Source organism: Callithrix jacchus, chromosome 5, assembly GCF_049354715.1.
Source record: "Callithrix jacchus isolate 240 chromosome 5, calJac240_pri, whole genome shotgun sequence".
Classification (NCBI taxonomy): domain Eukaryota; kingdom Metazoa; phylum Chordata; class Mammalia; order Primates; family Cebidae; genus Callithrix; species Callithrix jacchus.
The window spans coordinates 25,277,607-25,286,640 of NC_133506.1; the positions used below are offsets into that span (position 1 = coordinate 25,277,607).

The window sequence follows — 9,034 nt, forward strand, 5'->3', positions numbered from 1 at the left end:
GAGGGTCGCTCCATTCCTGGAGGTACTGCAATACCAGGTCGATGTGTGGTGTGAATATGAAGCAAGCTCCTATTCCATCTCCCTGCTCAAAAAAGTCCATTAACTATATTGTCCTCAGATAGAGGACGTACCAGATATTAAAGGGTAAGAACAGATTCTATACTTGATCTTAGCCAAAAGCCAAGAAACGATCTAGAGTGAAATCTTATCAGTATGCCCTGGACAAATCCCCTTTTCCACTATCCCCAGGAAATAGACCTTCCTACGCAGAGGCATAGGAAATCCACACCAATCACAGAATGATTGATTTCCATAACAGACAGAGAGGACTCAGCAGACATATGCTGAAACCAGCAGTGTGGGAGAGAAGTCAAAAGAAACAGACAGGAGAATGGATGCAGGTTGACTATCCCTTATCAGAAATGCTTGGGACCAGAAGTGTTTCGGATTCAGACTCTTTTGAGACTTGGACTATTGTATACACAGCATGAGATATCCTGGACATCAGACCCAAGCCTAAACTTAAATTACTTACGTTTCAGACACATCTTATACATAGAGCCTGAAAGTAATTTTATATAATATTGCAATAACTTCTGCATAAAATGAAGTTTGTGTGCATTGAACCATCAGAAGCAAAGATGCCACTCTCTCAGCCACACATGTGGACAATCTGCAGTCTCTTGGCACCATCATTCCTGACTGTGAATTTATATGCTACCAATAAGCAATCATTTTCTTACACTTACATTGTGACCCATCACATGTAATGTGATCCATCATGTGACCCGTCACATGTAATGATTGCTGAGGCAATCATTCTCTTGCCTTAGGCTCCTGAGTATCTGGGATTACAGGCACCCACCACCACCCCCGGCTAATTTTTGTATTTTTAGTAGAGAGAGTGTTTCACCATGTTGGCCAGGCTAGTCTTGAACTCCTGACCTCTGATGATCTGCCCACCTTGGCCTCCCACAGTGCTGAGATTACGGACGCAAGACGCAATCCTGGATAATTTCTGAATTTTTGGTAGAGATGGCCTTTCACCATGTTGGCTAGGCTGGTCTGGAACTCCTGACCTCAAATAATCGCCCACCTCAGCCTCTCAAAATGCTGGGATTACTGGCATGAGCCACTGCGCCTACCCTTGTATAATTCCATTTTGTTTTTCTCTTCCCATACCAATTATACTGATTTTGTTTAAAAAAAAAGTTACAGTGACTGCCCTTGAGTTTGCCTTTACAACTAATGACTGTTTGCTTCCAGATGCTACTGTGCTGCTTCACTGGTAGTGCAGGTATCTTGGAACATTCCTTCTGATCTCATCGCATCTTCTTCAATGTAACAGAGTTATTTCCCAGCGTTTTCCCCTATGTATCTATATCTTCCTTGTGCATATGCTTTGAAAGAAAAATATAAGCCTATTGATTTTTCTCACTTAATAGATTGCAAACACAGGGATTTTATTTTAGATAAGATTATTCATTTAACACGTGTTTACATACTTCTGGTTTCTGCTATACAAAAGTAGAATAGAGAAATGATTAGTATGTAGGTACCAAAAAGCCTAAATCCTCACACAAGTTTGGCCCTTATCCTTCCGTGTAATTAGAGTAAGTGACCTCATTGTGCTATGTTAGTATTTTTGAGCGCCTATTAAAAGGCTTAATTAAAAACATTAAAGTAATTATATTCCTTATCCCTTAGCTTCTTTTTCTATGTAATGACTATTAGGGCAAAATATCTTCCTCAGGGCATGATAAAAGATGAAATAGAGATAACAATGTGAGATATCAAATATCCAAATAAAGGAAATTACGCTAAGGAAAATAAGCCGGGCACAGGAAGACAAATAGTGCGAGATCTCACTTACATGTGGAATTTTTAAAGTTGAACTTAAAAGCCGGGAACGGTGGCTCACACCTGTAATCCCAGCACTTTGGGAGACTGAGGCAAGCAGATCACCTGAGCTCAGGAGTTTGAGACCAGCCTGACCAACATGGAGAAACCCTGTCTCTACTGAAAATAAAAAATTAGCTGAGTGTGGTGGTGCATGCCTGTAATCCCAGCTACTCGGGAGGCTGAGGCAGGAGAATTTGCTTGAACCAGAGAACCGGAGGTTGTGGTGAGCCAAGATCATGCCATTGCACTCCAGCCGGGGCAACAAGAGCAAAACTCGGTCTCAAAAAAAAAAAGAGTTGAAACTTAAAGAGGCAGAGAATGGAATGGTGGTTGCCAGGGGCTGGGGACAGGGATGGGGAGATATTGGTCAAAGTATACAAAGGACTTAGCGGATAGCATGGTGGCTGTAGTTAATAATAGCGTATACTTGGAAATTGCTAAAAGAGTAGATCTAAATGTTCTCACAGGAAAAAATGATAAGTATGTGAGCGGACAAATATGTTAATTAGCTTGATTTATTCATTTCACTGTGTATACAGACATATATATAAACATCACATTGCACAACATAAATATATACAATTTTTATTTGTCTATTATACGTTTTTTTTTTTTGTTTTTTTTTTTTGAGACGGAGTTTTGCTCTTGTTACCCAGGCTGGAGTGCAATGGCGTGATCTCGGCTCACCGCAACCTCCGCCTCCTGGGTTCAGGCAATTCTCCTGCCTCAGCCTCCCGAGTAGCTGGGATTACAGGCACGCGCCACCATGCCAAGCTAATTTTTTGTATTTTTAGTAAAGATGGGGTTTCACCATATTGACCAGGATGGTCTCGATCTCTTGATATCGTGATCCACCTGCCTCGGCCTCCCAAAGTGCTGGGATTACAGGTATGAGCCACCGCGCCCGGCCGTCTCTTATACCTTAATAACATTAGGCATAAATTAAAACAAAATCAAATTAAACATCCAAATAATTAGGTTTCAAGCTTCCAATTAAAGATTTTACTCTCATCTTAGAATTTTAATTGGGGAAGGAAAAAGATGCAGCTATAAGGGTGACTTTTACACAGAGAATGGAGCTCAGTTCCGACTGCTGACTTAACACTCTCAGCCCCTTCCTTAACCAATGCACGTAAAGGATGTTGTGGCTGGTGTGAATTTCCTATGCATTGTATATGAAGATCTGTTCCCTGGGGTTAGGTGGAAGAAGGGGACCCAGTATAGGAGGAACCTGGACTTTCTCTGGAAAGTACACCAATTTTTGTTAGAGAAGAATATAATGTAATGATATACTGAGAGAGAGATCTGTATGTATAATACACACACACACACACACACACACACACGTGTGTGTGTATTTGATCTCTGCCCCCAGGTTGCTGATACAGAGCTCCTAAAACCCTTGTAGATTCAGGAACGATGAGAATCTATTATTGCAATATTTGGTCTTTTACCTCTGGTTCCTAACAGAGCTCCTAAGACCTTTGTAATTTCCTCAGTGATAACATCTGACACAGAGTTCCTAAATCCCTTGGAATTTCCAGGGTGACAAGAGCATCTTTTGTTCTCATAACCCCAAGCTTGCTGGGCTCCTGGATGACCTCAGAATGGGGACTGGTTGCGAGGGGAACCAACCTTGTGATTAGAAGGTTGAGACTTTCAGCCCCACCCCTGACCTCCAGGGAACGGGGAGAGGCTGAAGGCTGAGTCCTTCACCCGTGGTCAATGATTTAATCAGTCATGGCTAGGTAATGATGCCATGACTTCCATAAAAACCCAAAGGACTGGATTTGGGGAGCTTCCAAGTAGCTGAACATATGGGGGTTCTAGAGGGTGGTGCGCCCAGGGAGGGGAGGGAAGTTCGCACACCTCCCACACACCGCACCCACACATCTCTTCATCTGGCCTCATCTGTATCCTTGTCACAGCCTTATCGTAAGTGGGTGAACATAAGTAAAGTGTTTCCCTGAGTTCTGTGAGCTGCTCTAGCAAATTATCAAACCCCAGGAGGGCATCATGGGAGCCCCAAATCCAAATCTGAGCTGGCCAGTGGAGGTAGAGGTGGCAATTGACTACATGCAACTGGCGCCTGAAGCAGGGGCAATCTTGTGGGACCAAGCCCTCCACCTGCGGGATCTGCTTCTCCAGGTGAATAGTGTCAGAATTAAATTGAATTATAGGACGCCCAGCTGGAGTCCACAGATAATTGGTTCATGTGTGTGGAAACTCACCCCAATCCCAGGTGTCAGAAGAGTTGTGTTGAGTGACATGTGCATGAGCGTGGAGGAAAAAACACTTTGGTTTTTCTTCTCTCTCTGTAAGAGTCCTCTTATTTTATTTATTTCCTTCACCTAGGTCTCAGTGTCCTCATCAGTAAAAAGGGATAACATGCCTCACTCTGAGGATGGTTGTGAGGACTGAGGACAGAGCCTGGCAAACGGGGAATTAGTTCATAGTCACTAGTCTGCTTAGTGATGAGCTCAAGCTAATGGTCATATCATTCTCTTAGGGACACATGACACACTAGGGGCGGTTAAAGAAGCTTGCACACATGCCCACACACATCTTTGACCATGTCGCAGTGTACTCCCTGCCGCAGTGTTCCTGAAAGTCCAGGCCGTACATTGTGGTGTGTCACTCTGCCACCAGAGAAGGGCCTCTACAGTGAATGACCTCCATGTGGTGCTGCCTCTGTGGACCTAAGGCTGAGCGCTGGAGGCACAGGCCAGGCAGTGAGGCTCCAGGGAGAAGTCTTGGCAGAAAAGTACTGGGAAATCCTAGGAGTCGAGGGCACAGTCAACGAAGGTCCCTTCCTCATGCCGTTGTCACGTGGTCCCTTTAAAGCAGCCTGAACCCAGCCAGGCATGGTGGCTCACGCCTGTAATCCCAGCGCTCTGGGAGGCCAAGGCAGGCAGATCACTTGAGATCAGGAGTTCAAGACCAGCCTGGCCAACATGGTGAAACCCCGTCTCTACTAAAAATACAAAAATTAGCTAGGTGTGGTGCTGGGCACTGGTAATCCCAGCTACTTGGGAGGCTGAGGCAGGAGAATTGCTTGAATCCCTGGGAGTGAACTGAGATCACGCCATTGCACTCCAGCTTGGATGACAAGAGAGAGACTCTGTCTCATAAAAAAAAAAAAGAAAAGAAAAGAAGAAGTCTGAGCCCTTTTGCCCTAGAATGGTCCAGAAGCATGTGGGGATTCTGAAACCACCTAACCATCTAGAAGCCCCGGGACGGCTCAGGTTGTTGAAGTCAAAATCTCCTAGAGTGGAATTAGCAAACAATGTGACTTCCGTGGCCACGTTTACTTACCTTGTCTTCCATTTTCCAAGACATTAAAAATATGCATCAAGCTAGACCAGCATGAGGCACCCTCTGAAGTAGAGGGTTTCACTGTGGATTACAGGAATGAACCTCGCGGGACACGCCAGGCCTAGAACGTTAAAGAATGGCTGTAAGGAAAGTGCATCATTGCACCGCATTGTGACTTCCCTGAAAAAGCTGCTGGTTATGTTCTCACTCATAAGTGGGAGCTGAACAATGAGATCACGTGGACACAGGGAGGAGAACATCACACTGGGGCATGTTGGGGGGTGGGGGGTTAGGGGAGGGATAGCATTAGGAGAAATACCTAATGTAGATGACACGTGATGGATGCAGCAAACAACCATGGCACATGTATGACTATGTAACAAGCCTGAACACTCTGCTTGTTACAATTTAAAGTACAATTTAAAAAATAGAAAAAAATCTGCTGTTTATAACGAAGCAGACAAGACTACACCAGAACAGCTATCACTACAAACAGTTAGAGCCTTGGCTTTTGTAATCATCATGGCTCCATAATACCATCCTTTTCTAAGAAGTTGAGATCATTTGCAGATATGGCTTCATTTAGCCATAAAACAAGCCTATCCATGAGTAAAACATCGTCATTCCCCACTACGTCCCAGGACTGTCTCAAAGTTACCTGGGAAACTGGCCACAAATATGAGACTGGAAACTTCATTAAGTTTTCACTTTCATTTTGGACCTATTACAGCTCGCCACCACTGGCACGGCTCACAAGACATTTGGAAAAATGCCATCCAAATGTGAAAATGGCAATATCAAACCCTCGGTACAGCCAGGCGCGGTGGCTCATGCCTGTAAGCGCAGCACTTTGGGAGGATCACCTGAGGTCAGGAGTTCAATACCAGCCTGTCCAACATGGAGAAATGCCGTCTCTACTAAAAATACAAAATTAGCCGAGTATGGTTGCACGCGCCTGTAATCCCGGCTACTCGGGAGGCTGAGGCAGGAGAATCGCTTCAACCCAAGAGGTGGAGATTGTGGTGAGCCAAGATCGTGCCCCTGCACTCCAGCCTGGGCAACAAGAGCAAAAAAACTCTGTCTCAAAACAAAAAAAGAACCAAAAAATCCTCAGTGCTTGAAACACTCCTCAAAAGAAGGAGAAAAGAAGATTCTCTTACATCACTAAAGAAACTGTAGAACACTGCTGGCTAACACGCATGCCGAAAGCCCTGAGGTCTTTCACGTGTCATACAATGAAAATAAAAGATAAAAAGATGAGAAATAGTAGTAAAAATGAGGAGATAAAATCAAGAAACATTCCTTTTCAACAAAACAGTGCAGGTAAGGGTGACAGCAGTTCCTTCTGGAGCCCTCTAGAGGTGTTACAATACACATGAGAGGAAATCAAAGAAAGGGAAGAACACATAGAAATAACCTGCTTCGTTAAGACATCTGATTTTAATCTCCGGGCAACTGCAATCTTCTTCATATTGGGTGTACTTCTGAGTGACAGTCAAGCAAGCCAAAGCAGTTGGAGGTCTTCTTGGTCAACGCATAGACCTCCAACCCTGGAGGCACTTATGATCACACATGATGGACAGAAGTCTCCACCCTTGAGCTGAAAACCTGTCAGCCTGTTGTAATATGAAGCTTTTTTCCTAAGTCAGAAAAGTTAATTACAAATATAATCAAAGAAAATTCAAAGCGTCTCTCTACCGAGCTCATTTTGGAGTTTGGTTTCCACCTGGCCCGGTAATGCAAAGCTTTCTTAGTAGACGCCTCGAGACTTCAGGGCATCTTGGGAAGTTGGATGCAGCCCTAGACCTGGCTTTGCGGGCTGGCACTGTGCAGTCGCCTGGGTGACCTCACACAAACCCCAGTCCCTATGCCTAGAACCTTCATCGTAAAGGAATGGGCCAAACCGGAAGATGTCTGATGCCCCTTTCCTGAACTTCCACCTGCTTATACATGAATTTTTGATTAGACATCATCTCGAGAAGCCAGAACAGAGAAAAAGGAAAAAATAACTAAAGAACATCACTGCACACTTCTGTAGCCACGCCTGGATCCAGCTTGTGTCCCCCTTTGTGACATGTGCCTCTGCATCACAGAGAATATCTGACTGAACTTCCTGCGCCAGCAGAATGTTAAAGGCCTTTCTACACTTACTACATTGCCTTGTGGTTGTTTCTACCTTGTCACTTCCCCAATGAGACTATGAGCATCTTGGGTCCAGGAGCAGGGTCCCTCCCCTTTGAATCCCAGGGGCTCCGCTGAGCAGGACACTGTGAGCCCCTGATCAATGGCTGTTAGCTGTCTATGTGGCATGTTGTCACACTAATATAATGGAGTGTATTTATAAAAATATAAATATATTTCTTACATAAGTGAATATATTTATAATGAATATAAATTTTGTTTTTAAAATTAATCTGATTAGTCATAATCCAAGATGGCCTCCCTGTTTCTGGAAAGAAAGAAAAAGAAAACAACAACAACAAAAACCAATTTCTGAAAAAATCTGTTTCCTGGCAAACAAACCCCACAAACTTTCACATCAATGAATTATTTTCCTTTTCCTGCCTCTATCCCTGCATCAATAAATTTAAGCAGGCAAGATAACGAAACCCATTTATCTTGTATTTTCAGTAGAATGTTGAACTCCAAGGAACTCAAAATATAGAAGCAAGATTGAATTCACTTTTTTTTTTTGAGACGGAGTCTTGCTCTGTCACCCAGGCTGGAGTGCAGTGGCGCAATCTCGGCTCACCGCAACCTTCACCTCCCAGGTTCAAGCAATTCTCCTGCCTCAGCCTCCTGAGTAGCTAAGATTTCAGGCATATGCCACCATGCCCAGCTAACATATATATATATATGTATATATATATATATATACATATATATATATATATGTATATATATATATATATACATATATATATATATTTTTTTTTTTTTTTTTAAGTAGAGACAGGGTTTTACCATGTTGGCCAGGCTGATCTCAACCTCCTGACCTCAGCCTTCCAAAGAGCTGGTATTACAGATGTGAGCCACCATGCCCAGCCTGAATTCACTTTTGTAACAATTTTGAACAATAAGTTGGAAGACAATAAAAAACCTCATCATTTAATAGCTGATCCTTGCTGGAACTCATAAATCAATTTTAAAACTATGGACTTTCAATTCACTGAATTAGTAATTTTTTTCTTAGTGTCTGTCTTTTTAAAGATGATCACTTTATACTCAATAATAGCACAGATCCTTTTGTTTCATTTTGTAAAGCCCTGGTTTCATTAGAAGCGCAGAATGTCATGTATACAAAGGAAGAAAACATTCTGGTGAAAATTTTGATTTTTAGCAATCTGAGTTTTCCAGCTGCCTAAACAACTAGCGGCCCACCCGGGCACCAGAAATCTCCTCCCTTGCATCCCTGAAGCTCATCAAGATTCACTCAACAGCCCATTGAACCACCTGCCCATCTCATCGTCCTTATCCTTCCATTTCAAGGTTTCAATCAACCCTGGAGTAGAGTCCTTGCTAAGTCAGCTCTGAGAGCCTTAGGGAAAGAAGCGAGATTGCACACCTCCCTTGGGAGGGGAAACGTTGCAGCACATCGTGATAAAAATATCAAGACAGAAGTTTATAAAATGTGTTAGGAAAATCAAAGGAAGAGAGGTGGGGTGGGAAAACTTCAGAGAAGAAGTGGCACTTGTGCTGGATCTGAAGGATAAATGACAGCTGCCAGAGGGGCCTGGCATAGTGACTCACATCTGTAATCTCTGCACTCTGGGAGGCTGAGGTGGGAGGATTGCTTGAATTCAGGAGGTTGAGACTG

At 43.4% G+C, this 9,034-nt stretch overlaps 1 non-coding gene across 1 annotated transcript; it reads right to left on the bottom strand.

Annotated features, from left to right (window-relative positions):
* On the bottom strand, positions 1–192 carry LOC118154102 (U2 spliceosomal RNA). The gene has a single exon (XR_004744026.2). It is a non-coding gene; the product is annotated as a U2 spliceosomal RNA (small nuclear RNA).
* Between the last annotated feature and the right edge of the window lie 8,842 nt (positions 193–9,034).